Source organism: Trachymyrmex septentrionalis, unplaced genomic scaffold, assembly GCF_001594115.1.
Source record: "Trachymyrmex septentrionalis isolate Tsep2-gDNA-1 unplaced genomic scaffold, Tsep1.0 scaffold96, whole genome shotgun sequence".
Taxonomy (NCBI): Eukaryota; Metazoa; Arthropoda; class Insecta; order Hymenoptera; family Formicidae; genus Trachymyrmex; species Trachymyrmex septentrionalis.
In genome coordinates, this window is record NW_017306150.1 from 133,681 (window position 1) to 146,469 (window position 12,789).

The following is a 12,789-nucleotide window of genomic DNA, read 5'->3' on the forward strand; positions in this document are numbered from 1 at the left end:
TTTTTGAATTTTTTCGTAAGTAAATGCTTCAACACAATTCTCTAACGTCTATCTGTTCTAGTTGATAGCAATTAAAACACGCACCCCCTCTTGCGTGTAAACATGTCATGCTCCTTATCTCGAGCGAAGGCTTCGTTGATACACGCGATATCTAACAACGTATCGAATCTGATAAATAAAATATACAAGCTCTTGTGTGTGTGTGTGTGTGTGAAATCTCGTGTTTCTTATCGTAAATGAGCATGTTGTCGAGCACCTTTATAGTTATCCATAAACAAAAAATAATTTCATCATTTTTGAGACATCTCGGAGAAAGAAGAGAAAAGAGGGGAACACAGAACGTGAGAAGAATGCTCGTTATCGAAGGGAGAACCGAAGTCATATTAGGCGAGTTTGCGCGACATTCGTCGTTGTGAGGTAAAGAGATGAAGAATTTCCGGGAAAACACGCGCGCGCGCGTGTGTGTATGTGTGTGTGTGTGTGTCGGGAAAAGCGCGAAGAGAGGCACGATTTATTGAATGAAATGCAAATTGAATCGTAGTTAGCGAGAGGGTGCCGAGAAACGACGCGAGTAAATCGTGCCACCTACCCGCACCTCTTTCGGTTCTCCTTCCGTCTCTCTTTTCTTTTTCCCTCTCCCTCCTTATGAGCCACCACCTCTCTCTGTCTCGATTCCACCGCGTTCTTTCTCCGATAATTCGCACATAAATTCACGACAAATTGAAATAAAAACTGGGTCGATCGAAATGCAATTTACCCGAATGCACAACGCCAGCGCGGCAAGAAGGACCGAGACAGAGATCGTTTACCTTTCAGGAGAGCCAATCATGCACGGGTGTGATTTCCTCCGTGCGATCTCCTCCCAGTTAATTGCCTACTTTGCATCTATTTCTGATTTTCGCGACAAATTAATTTCGTCCGAATTCGTCCGACTTCCATCGCAACCCCGGTCTTTTTTTTTTTCGAGAAAACGATTCGTACCATTTACGTTCATCGCTCGTGTACGCATACACGCGTTGTGTTATTTTCGCGAGATTTTTCACGTGGAGCAATTTATATTGCTCGATTCGCGGTACAACATTTTAAATAGCGGGTCCAAATGGCGCCTTTTATTGCTACATCTATTAAAAGAATACGTATTATAAATAAATGTCAGTGCTTTCGTCACAATTTGCATTTTGAGCAAGACACTTTTAATGACGGTTATTTCCCGCAGAAAAAAATTTGCAAATAAAATTGGGGTCACTTTCATAAAATTCAGGAAAAAAATATCACTCTCTCAACGCACACTCATCACTATGATAAATATGTTTCTATCTTTCGTTCTTTTTATTTTTCCCTTTTTTACATCGCTATTTTCTCGTTTATAACTACAAATAAAAAACTTTGTGCTGTTGCTTTGATGTGGTTTTGATTTACATTGATTATATGCCAGATGCTTCATTACTATTGGGCTATCACAAAGTTGCCAATAGTATAGAATGCTCTCAAGTTAAATCGCAAACTCGTATGCAAGCACAGCAATATACGGTATAAGCGTAGTGCAAGAGTAACATTTAAACAAAATAACTTCTTCTCAAAACCACAACCTGAAATGTATTCTAGAGTTAAATATAACACCTTTGTGTATGCAGAAACTTGTCAGTTTAAGTACTCAGCCACGGCTATCATTTTTTTTTAAATTTAATTTTTTTGTAAACGCATATACGTAAGTGCGTATATAAGATTGAAAATTTAAGTAACGTAATAATACATAGCATTTTTTTTAATTGAAGTAACAATTTTTTTCATAAAAATAAATTATATGATTTCACATAAAATATAAAGTTGCGATACAAATTAATCAAATTTTGAGACTCTCTCGCGTGATTAAAAACAAATACACGTATGTATTTTTTTGTCAGGCATAATATAGAACTTTCGACATCGCAAGAGATTGATTTGTATTTACTGTTTATCGGGAAAAAGGCCATTTATTCGATGTATGAATTTACTGGAGAGTTCAAGTGGACATTTTTCGCAAAGTCAATCAATATAAATAGATAAAAGTATAGCAAATTGTTACCGCGGTAACAAAATCGCGGTAAACCAGACAATATTTCAAAAAAGCAAATTGAATATTGCAATGACAGCAATGAGTTACAACAGTTATAAACATTTTAAACCAATTAAAGGACTGTCAATTGAAGAACGCCAGTCTCAATTTGTTAAAGGTACAACGTTGAAAAATCTATTTCAATCATATATGCAATTATCTTATTTAAAATTATCTTGATATCTTATTCATATATTTCAATAATGCACATTTAAAGTGCTCGTGGCATTCGTTTAATTAAACGTGAAATTCAAAGAATAATCACAATAATCACGTAGATATGAAATGGATTCGATAAAAAAATTCGATAAAATCTCATAATATAATTATTATTGAGATGCATACTACTGGGATTCTCATTAATTAGGAAACTCTGCCTTTTTTGTGTCGTTTTGTAATAATGCATAATTGTATAAATGCATTCTTTCGCATGCAAAGAAAGCGTTCCTTCATTATTCTAAATTATCTTTAAACATTTATATACAAAATGAAAGGAGATTTTATATAAAAGATTTATGTAAAAGACATAAGGACCGAATTCTTCTATGCTTAATTTCATTAAACCGATTGATCATAAATTGATATTTTATATTAAAACTATGCAAAATTTTTATGATTAAAAAAAGTGTAAAATATCGAAGAGTCTAGAATATTCAATTAGTTGCAATTATGATGATTCTATTAGTTTACCAATATTCGCTGTTTACCGATATTTCCATGTTTCGAATATCTGCACCGATATTGGTTTATTAACATATGCATAGTACAACTATTAGCTTACACATACCTATATTGATTTTCAAATATAAAAATTATTCGAATAATATATTAAACAGGAAATAGCAAAAATATAATAATTTTTTTAAATCCAATCCAAATTTCGTTTATCTTATTTTAAAGTAAAATTGCATTCATTGTCATGTCACTATAAATAGATTGCGCGAAGCATTTGCCGCGTTTCCTGTTATTTCTAATATATATCATAAGGAAATTATATAACATACACATAGATAGGTGGCACGTAATATGAAAAGTATATATGGCGAAATATCTCATAAGACGTTTAGTTGTCCTAAACATGATGGTCAGCTAATTTCAATCGCTACAAACCGCGTGCTTGCGTGATGCCGCTGGCATCTTCACGCTCCACATGTCGAAGGCATGCCACGAGAATTCGCAGACCGAACGGAAATGCACGGATTTGAGCGTACATTCAGGGATCGATATGTCGCATTCCGTTCTAATAACACCGATAGTGCATCGACGGTCCATCCAACCGATTACTCATTAAAGCTGTTTGCACGACGACATATTTCACGAACATATCAATTAGTCTTAATCACCGAATAGATAGATCTACTATTTATAAAAGATCGACTAGACGTTTGATATCTAATTATATCTATGATTTATTCAACGCATAAAAATTACGTACGTCTGAAAATTATCGCTTACCTCGCTATCACGTACGATGAGTGCATCTCCATAGAATATCGGCTTCCTTCAATCTGTAAATAAAAAAAAAACGAAAATGTTAGTCTACGATACTGTTTACGAAAACAACTTATTACTAATGTAACGGTTCGAAATTATCCTATTAAATAATCCTATTAGTTGATTTCGTTTCAACTAGTTCAAATCACTGCCAGTGTATAATATATTTATTTTTCATTTGGTTTTATTTTAATTTTTTCTAGTTTTCTAGTTATCTTCGCTAGCAAATTATCGAGAGAATTACGAAACAAATTTATTTCGCACATAATATGTATAGTCAAACTACTCGTCGGTACAAAAACAGGTGCAAATGCGTATTTAATCACTGTGCACTTTCACGCTTTGGCATTTGAATTCCTGAAGCTATCAGTTGCAATATCGCCGAACAAGAGCACAATAAATGACGATGCCAGATGCTGCACCGTAATATAAGGAGAGCATCTTTGCTCTACCGAAAGGAACCGAGAACTTCCGATCTAATTCTATTAGGAAGGAAGTTGGGATACTCCAATTAACGGAATTCTTGCCGACCGAGTAGAATTAACAAATTTTTGCACACAATCTGGCGCCAAATGTCGCCTGACATGATTGAGCAGCTTGCGCTACATTTTAATTAAACATTTGTATTCTTTTCCATATAGAATTAGACATTTACGTTTTTCTCTGTTGTATGTAAATTTTTATGTTTACAAAAGATTACACTATGTTCAGTAATAAATCAGTTATGTTTCAAATATAATTTGAAATATAAATATGTGAGATATTTTTCTGCGAATTTTTATATCACTTTTTTATATCGCAAATTGAAATTGACGGAATAGTTCCACCATACTCTATTATAGTATATTATAGTTATAAATCCATACTTTTTAATCGATGTTCTCGATCACTTCAATACTAATGCAAACAATTGGTATGGCAAATTCTATAAAAATATTACGCAATCAATACAATAATATTTTTATTACATTTCAATACCGATATTTCTTCTTCTCTAAAAAAATTAAAACTTAATACATGTATAACGTAAATTCATGAAAATTTGAAGATGACTAGCAGCCACTTAATATGTGTATCATAATAAACGGTTCAGAGTTAAAAATGCAACGGTAAGTATATAATACTATAACTATAAAACTAGGAATATTAATCATGCGAACTTAATATTTTATGAGATAGAGTAGAACTATGTTCCTATTTGAATATGCTACCGTAATGAATTCTGGATTCCTCGTATGTAAATCGACCACCGGAAATGTCGATTAACCAATGATATGACTGCACTAATGTGATGAAATTACCTTTACCATAAAATTTAATTTATTCACAAATTAATAACTACGTGTATTATCCCAAACATAACTTTCACGCACAAATTATTACAAAATCAATATATTATTTCCAAAAATGTTGTATTCTCAAACGGTTTTTGATGCCATTTTCTTTATCTTCAAATTATCAACAAATTTTCGATGCTCAGCAATTCTTCTCAAAAAAAAAAAAAACCACTGACCCCGATAAAAAAAACTTTGTGGAAACGATCGTCGTGATCGAAAAAGAACGTGCGCTGTATAAAGTTAAAAAGGTTTCGTATGCATGCCTGATGGCTCGTTGAAATGGAACGTTCGATGTAATACAATCGTCGTGTTTGCGCACAGAGTTCCGTACTCGATTCCCGCATACCCTTCTATCGCCCGTTTGCCTATATTCTCTTCACCTCCACGTCTCCACATCCGTTCTTCAACATCCACACGACTGCGAGAACGGTTCGTGAGATTGAGAACGAAACTTTTATGTCTAGCGTACGCTGCTTTTGGCAGATAATAGAGTGGGAATGAAGAAGAAGAAGAAGAAGAAGAAGAAGAAGAAGAAGAAGAAGAAGAAGAAGAAGAAGAAAAAGGAAAAGGGGAAAGAAGAAGAAGGAAAAGAGGCAAGAAAGGTCGATCTAGCCATGACCCTCATCTTGCGAGCGAGAGGTAATAGCAACTCTCCTGTCAAGATACAAGGATGAGAAACACACGATGTCAAAATGCCTTCTAATCGCGTACCGTTCTCTCTTCGTGGGAGCATCCAATCCCACGACTTGCAGGCTCTTGGCGTTTTAAAAAAGGATTTAATAGTCATCGACCTGAGAGAGCCTGAGAGGTTTGGTGAGCGCGGGAGCAGGATAGAGGCAAATTCAATCGATTGCCACGATGCGATGCACGTCAAAACATAACAGCCACATCGTAGGTTATCGCGACGTTGCTCAGCCCCGGATCTACGTACCATAGTGTATCGAGATTGCTCACAACCCCCACAATAGAAATATTTGTAAATCTGAATCTTTAATGGTCGTGTTGAAATATTAAACAGAAATAAAGACAGTTTATTATTCTGTCGAGAATTCTGGATGAAAATTGTACAGTGTATATTTCAGCGGGATAAATTTCCGATAATTGCCCCGATAATATCGGGCCGACATTATCGACGTTACATGGATAAATTAATTTTAATACATGCAATGCGACATGTAATATCGATCGTAGGACGTGTACAATGTATTTAACGTAGACATATTATCAATGAACTAGTTGGCATCGCCAGCGTGCGTATGACAATCCATCTATTTCAATCAATGAGGACGTCCGTCCAAAGTAACGGGTCGTGCGCGTTGCGTACTTGAAATTTTTCTAGGGTCAACTAACGTCAGTTTGTTCGGACAGATGACATCTCCGTTATCGACGCCATTGTAACACACTCATTTTCCTCTTTCTCTCCTGCTCTTTCGAGTGATGCGCACCGACGGACCGCACGCATGCAAGCGGAAGACTGTCAATTCAGTCAATACCGACCGATTGCAGCAACGAGACACGCATTACTTAATCTAGCGACATGTCCCCACGTGACGCTCCCCATTTAGAACACTCGATGATGAGGCCAAATTCGCGCGCGCGCGCGCATGGTAAACAATCTCTCTACAATATTTCACCATTTAGTTTTACATTGATTGCAATCGTGCAAATAACGAAGAAGCCCGAAAATGAATTTCTATCTTGACATGTGCCATTGAACGCAAAAATTGTTTGTCAATTTATTGGCAATTGTCATCTTCTCAGGATCTTCTGATCCCTCTTGTGAATTATCTACTAATTCCGGACTTTTCTTTAATGTAATGTCTTTGGATTTTTGGGAGAGAAGATTTTATGTATAATAATTCGACTACCAAAAATCATTCAATTGACCATGTTGGATCTTTCTACCTATCAATCTGTTTGTCATCGCGTTGAAGAGAACTCGAATTAAAAATCGAAACATCTGCGCGTTTAAATTCTTCGTATCCATCCATCTTTACTATTTAATTTGTTAATTATTTGAATAATTAATAATTTCTTAATATTCCAGCATTAATATAACTACTGTAATTCTTATTACCAATTATAATTAATTTGTTACTTTATCAAATTTAAGTCTATAATGCAACATACTTGTAACAAGATTTAATATTTGCATGTTAAAGTCTTTTCCAATATCGTATGGAGCGCGTGCTCCTTTTCCTTTAATTTTTTTCTTTTTCGTTTTAATAAAAGAAAGAATCCAGGGGAAAAAGATGGTTCCTGTCGGTCGGAAAGTCGAGACTCCACCATCTCTTGTGCAGCACGCGTAGTCCGCGAGGTCTCGTGGCGCGTTTGTGAGCACGAAGGGTCAGTAGCCTCGAGCGTGTTTGCAACGAGCTGCTCCAACGTGGCCTCGCAAACTGGTTTAGCAAAAGTCAAGATCTAGATCGCGACCTTCTTACAGCCGTTCACGATTTTGCAGCGTCTTAATACGCGAGAATTCGCGTAACAAGGTATTGTACAATAATAGCAATACAACGTGAAGCCACGAAATTGTTTCTCCTCTGTGTCATCGCACGCGCAATTCGATACTAATGAACTAGTCGAAATTCGTATATCTTGGAAACAACATATAGTAACATTTTGCACATGACTCTTGCCACGTATACTTCGGAATAGATAAATGAATAACTGCAAATAGACGTTGATTTTACTCGAATTTTAATTACAACGATCATTTTATAAGGATCATTCGAACCCAGATGCTATCCGGGTGCTATAAAGATAATTTATATCGGACACAAGAGACTTGGATGATATATAAATTAATCGTTTTCCAAATTACACTCTGTCATTCGTCCTGCACCGTTGTTAATTACAAGCCTGTAATATTAAATGATGTATGATACGAGTTGTCAGATGTACCAGGACCAGGTTTTTACTTAACGTTAATGCAATCCATATTGTTCAATCATAATAAAAAAAAATAGCTGATAAGGAACATATTTCCGGCACAATATTTCTTTCATTTATCAAGGAACATCGTGAAACATCGTATACTTTTTTTCTCTATAGCTATTTCTCCTGTACGACTTCACATAATATTATATATAGACGAGTTTACGCAAAACATATGAGAGGTCCCAACGACGAGGTAACGTCTTATAACGATTTACAAGTTAATAATCAATTACGAACTACATATAAGTTAGGCTAATTAATTAACTCGGCTGCATCTTATAAACGGCGCGGCATATTTTATCGTGATAAACAACGTTGCGCGTTACATCGAATAGCAATGATGCATTATGTTTATTAGTCGCGCCACGTTAACGACATTTACGACATCCGCGCGACACTTCCGTCGTAAAATACGGCCGCAAAGTTACACTGCGGTTCGACAAACTGTTCTAATTACTCCCTACATTAATAGTAACGCGTTAACGTCAACGGCTTGCCGCACGCGTGACAAACAATACGTCAAGTTTGCGGCAGGTTAGTGCTTCGGAGCCGTGTCATGTACGTCTCACACATTCCGCGATGAACGGAAAATAGTCGCCTGGCACTTTTGACGCGGCATCCGCCACGCGATTAGACCGTATCGCGAAGCGGCAATACGAAGCTACACCGCACGCAATTCGCAACTCTCTTCCGTGCCGGACGTGATATTTTTATGGCGATGTAACGCGGGCGAGCGGTTAAATAACGACCTACGAGTGTCAGTCGAATGGTTTTAATTGTTCCACGGTCGGTAATAGCGAGCAACGTACGTATTTTACGCTTTTACGAAATTCCGCGTGAACGTGTGTGATCGTGGAAAGAGTCACGCGGTGACGATAAAACGGAAAGAAGAGAACACTGTTCCAGAGGATGCAATGCCAGCGTGACAATGTGAAATGATAAAATGACAAGAGCATATGCGCACGTATACGTGTGTGCATATAGTACGACTCTCATGCGAGCCTCTCATCTGCTCTCATCCCGATCCTGACACTGTTCCGATTTTGTTCCGACCGCTCTCTCATTTACTCGGGCGGCGAAGGCACTCGACGTCTCGATTCACGTTCGCAGCACGAAGTAAGCTAATTCTTTCCGATCTCCTCGCCAACGAGATTGCAGTCGCGCTTGTCGTATTGCCGTCCCATCCGCGCGACAACGGCCGCCCACGCGATCTCTCCCATTTCCGCCTACGCTGACGAGATGGGGCCCAGCAGCAGCAGAGAGATTCCCGCGGATATTACAATGCGCCGTGACGTTTCACGGATATCTCCATTCTCTCGCGAGAAGAACGCGCGAAGCGCGCGAGGAACAGGGATGGAAGGACTCGGGAACGAAAGAAGGCGCTTTGGCGCCGCCGGGTAGGATCACGCAGTTAAGAAGTTTCCCTTCGGAGCTTTTTCTACAATTCTACGCGAGATTGAGAGAAGGTGGAGGTGGGTTAGCACCCCTTCCGGTAATCCTACTTAGGAACTCGGATAATGCCGCCGCGGCTATGAATAACGGTGGGATTACGCGGCGAAAGTCGGCGAATGTCTTTTTTCGCCCGCGCCAGTTGGAACTTTCGAATCTCCGTATCGCTCGCTGTTTGACTTTCCGCCGCTATCAGACACAGCACGGTCTAATGCGATAGACCGATGACGATTAGACATCGGACTCTTATGCAATTTTTTAGAAAGCTCATTTCATGGAAAGTATGATCGAACATAGAAAATTGTCTTATTGACAAAAACACACTAAAAATGTATATCTATTTCTTATTATAGCGTATTGTAATTTTCTGCTTTTAGATTTTCTGTTTTAATATTGATGTTCTATAAAACAATCCACTGCTTTCGAAATCTGAATCAGTGTCAAATATGCCACCGGTAATCAGTGAAATTCCTAACCTAGTTAATCTTTATTATGTCATCTAGCTAATCTTGTTTTAGTGAATAAATTCAATGAATATTGAATTCAATGATATTGAAAGATTGAAATTAACGTGCAAATATCAGTATTTTAGTTATATAATGCTCAAACATTCTTCCCCTTTTTAAGTTTTATATATTATATATATGTATATATATAAAACTTTTACATCTTCTGTTTCACAATTCCCTCGTTTAAAAACAAATTATGTTCTATTTAAGACAATTCTATTGAATTATAGTCTATTATATTTAATTATATATATGCAATTAGTAACAAAACCAATATGCTGTTATAAATAGCAATTTCACAAAACCAATATTTTGTAATTTGTATGCTATTAATGTTCAATATTCTATCACGATTGTAATTTTCCACTTCGTGCATACATCACTGGCAATAAAATATGAAATAACTAGAATGTTTGTGGAAAATCATTAAAAGTCAATGATTATTATATTTCAGACCAATAATTACCATTTCATTGTAGATTCTTTAAAATAAATTAAAAATACAATCTTTTCAAAGTATTATCTATTTCATTAATTTTATTCTATACCAGATTTTTGTTTTAAAAAAATCTGATAAAATCAGATTCATTTGATAAAAAATTAAAATATAATTTACTTTATTTAATCAAAGTACTAATTTAAACTATCATCGTTTCGGAAAATTTAATTTGAAGAAAACTGGAACATTCTCAATTTTTGATATAGAAAGATATTTAAATATAAATGATATCAATTTATTGTACATTAAAAATTGGACTCGAGATTAAATTAAATTTAATAGTTTTGCTTAACTTTCAATTTACATGATTTGCATATAGGGTATATAGTCTTTTATTGTAAAAATATATATTCATTGAAAATAATTATATATATTTTTCTATTCGATATAAAGTAAGATAATTTTCGGAGAAAGAAAATATCGTAGCCACTTTAGACAAGAAAATATAATATATGATATTTGGATTAATTCGAAAATGTAATTTTTCTTATTTTTTCCTTAAACTCTATATAGTAGAAAAGAATGAAATACGTAACTCTGAATCAATCAATATATTCATTCTACATTATTATTTATGTTATTCTAATTTATAAAAAAACAATATAAATTAGATTTCACGACAAATCCATTGTATGCAACATATACTATTTTCACGTTTAAGATGACACTTGTGTACGTAAAATAACAAATATCTTTTATCAATCAGTCCCGTCTTATAACATTTAATGAATTTGACCTCCGTTCAAAGTCTCTTCTTTACTGGATGACCTTATACTGCAGACAACAAAAAATATTTATCAGATGAGAAGTCCAGGAGAACTTTCATAATGATATTGACAGCATGACACACATTCGTGATCACACATACAAGCTTTAGTAAAGAGTCACTGCACCGTGTTATCGTAGGGAATGCATCGTCGGCATTATCGCGTAGCCGTCCCACGCTCATTAAAGCGGTTGCTTTCGCTTTCGGCGATGCAATGAACTCCAGCATCCGCGATTAGACCGCAGTTTATATCGACCGACGCAACGTTGGCTCGCCTGGCTCGACTGACAACGATTTGAAGACGTCATTTTTCATTTTCTCACCTTGTATTGTATATAGAGTAATAGGGCATGATAATTGCTTTTACAACGTAATTGAATGAGTATTCGACGAGTCAATGTGCTAGTAATGACCCAGGCAACCGACCAAGAGCACTTTTTTATCACCAACGAGTCAGCGTGTTTGAAGACGTCGTCTCGAGGAGTGAGATGGTGCCATCCTTCACATTTAAGAGGATTAGTAGAGTCTGCTTATGACTGCCAAGACGGCCTCCCCTTTTAGTCTTTGTCCTTGACGCGCAATCACGCAGAATTAATTAAAGTCTAGAGGAGTGTAAAGCATAAAAGTGGATTATTTCTGTGATAAATGCTTGAAACTGAGCAAACGTACAATTAACATTTGTATAGTAGTCGCTTCAAAATTTACAAATTTACTATATTTATTACTTTTAATAAGTTAGTGAATTTATAAAAGAGGGAGAGAGAGAAAATTTATCTTTAATTTCATTTAAATATTTTCGTAATAAAAAAGATAGTAATATATCGCTTGATACATTTAGAGTCTTCAATTTCCAAAGGCATAATGTTCTCCTTAAGGTTTCCCTCAGCTGCTTTATAGAACACCCTCTGTAAAGTCTCCCAGACACTTTACGACCTTCCCAGTAGTTTCACGGACATGCTAACGAATCGAACAGTCATTAAGCGACATTGACGTTCGGTAATGTCGGCGAGACACTTAAAAAGTAATTTGCCGACAAACTCGTGAGAGGAAAACGGAACGCGGCCACATAAAAGCCGCCGTCCACAACGTCAAGCGTTAATTGGAAGCGTAGATCCGAAGAGTGAGGAGAGAGTGAGAGAGAGAGAGAGAGAGAGAGAGAGAGAGAGAGAGCAGGTATCGGAAGCTTTGAGAAACGACAGAGGAAAAGTGACTTTTCATTTTCAAAATGAGATTCAGATGAGAATTTAATCGCGAGAGTTCGGTAAACACAAGATTTTTCGTAAGACAGAATAGCAGATTTAGCGAGCGATTTCCTTCCTAAATATCATCTAATATTAGCTGAGCCTAACGATATACCTCTGAGTACCTGTAGAGAATATCAATTGACATTTAATAAATTTATATATAAAGATATTATTCCAAGTGATAGCTCGAATTGCCGTGTTGCCTTTCTAAAGGCGTTCATCTTTCACCGATGTACCAAGAGAGCGATCGAAACCTTCGGGTTAACAGCGGTTAGATTAACTTTACGGTGGACAGTCGGGCCGTCGTGAGTATACAGATGGCAAGCGTGACAAGTCTATTTTCATTGTTAATAATACAATGGATAATATTCGCACAGCAGTAGTATCGTCGCACTCGAAAAGATGCGAGAAGAAATGGACCCATTCCGCACGCGAGCTTTCATCAGCGCACTGCAT

General features: G+C 36.3%; 1 protein-coding gene across 3 annotated transcripts in view; it reads right to left on the minus strand.

Moving 5' to 3' along the window:
- Positions 1 to 12,789, minus strand: part of LOC108756156 (putative polypeptide N-acetylgalactosaminyltransferase 9) — a 229,556-nt gene that overhangs the window by 111,817 nt on the left and 104,950 nt on the right. For all 3 annotated transcript variants that reach the window (XM_018499764.1, XM_018499763.1, XM_018499761.1), the window contains exon 3: positions 3,551 to 3,603. The gene's annotated coding sequence lies outside the window, so the exon portion shown is untranslated. The remainder of the gene's footprint in view (positions 1 to 3,550; positions 3,604 to 12,789) is intronic.